At 39.2% G+C, this 590-nt stretch overlaps 1 protein-coding gene and 1 pseudogene across 1 annotated transcript in view; one reads left to right on the forward strand and one right to left on the reverse strand.

Annotated features, from left to right (window-relative positions):
- The window catches only part of LOC119586299 (ovalbumin-related protein X-like), a 52,031-nt gene that overhangs the window by 12,801 nt on the left and 38,640 nt on the right, over nt 1-590 (forward strand). The window lies entirely within an intron of this gene.
- LOC119586301 overlaps nt 1-590 on the reverse strand; it is a 3,830-nt pseudogene that overhangs the window by 2,120 nt on the left and 1,120 nt on the right.

Raw genomic sequence — 590 nt, forward strand, 5'->3', positions numbered from 1 at the left:
TGCGCATGCATCTTAACGTTCGCAATAAGACTCATGACAAGCACGGACACGGATATCTTGAACAGTGCCCTCGACCCTCATACCATATCCTACTTTCTCGGCTTGACGTACTTCGATAGTACTACCCTACCCTCATCTGCATATCAGGTATAAAGGCACAAAATGTATGGTAATACTTTATCATTAACGTTTTCATGAGACGTGGCTTTATAATTCAAAATGATCAATTACAGTTCTATTACATTAAACATAAAATGCACTGTGCAGAATGTGTATACAGTTCACTTTTAATGACGGGCAAAAGTCGCTCCACTGGTGATAGCAAACAAATATACCAAAAGGATTATCATCATCAAAAAATCAAAGTTCCCAGAGATAACATCACTTCATCATGTCACCCTGTAGTGCCACCCTGACGTCATCATCGGATATCAGATAGTTCCTTGCCTTCGTTACAAAGAGCAGAGACCAAATTCATAAAGCTATGCGCTGAGAAAAAAGTATGATCAGATATAGCATATTACAGGATTAATACTTTTCAGATCTGCCATGTCTCTTTGTTCCCTCAAGCGATAGATTTACCCCAGCTT

The sequence above is a fragment of the Penaeus monodon genome, chromosome 21 (genome assembly GCF_015228065.2).
Source record: "Penaeus monodon isolate SGIC_2016 chromosome 21, NSTDA_Pmon_1, whole genome shotgun sequence".
Taxonomy (NCBI): domain Eukaryota; kingdom Metazoa; phylum Arthropoda; class Malacostraca; order Decapoda; family Penaeidae; genus Penaeus; species Penaeus monodon.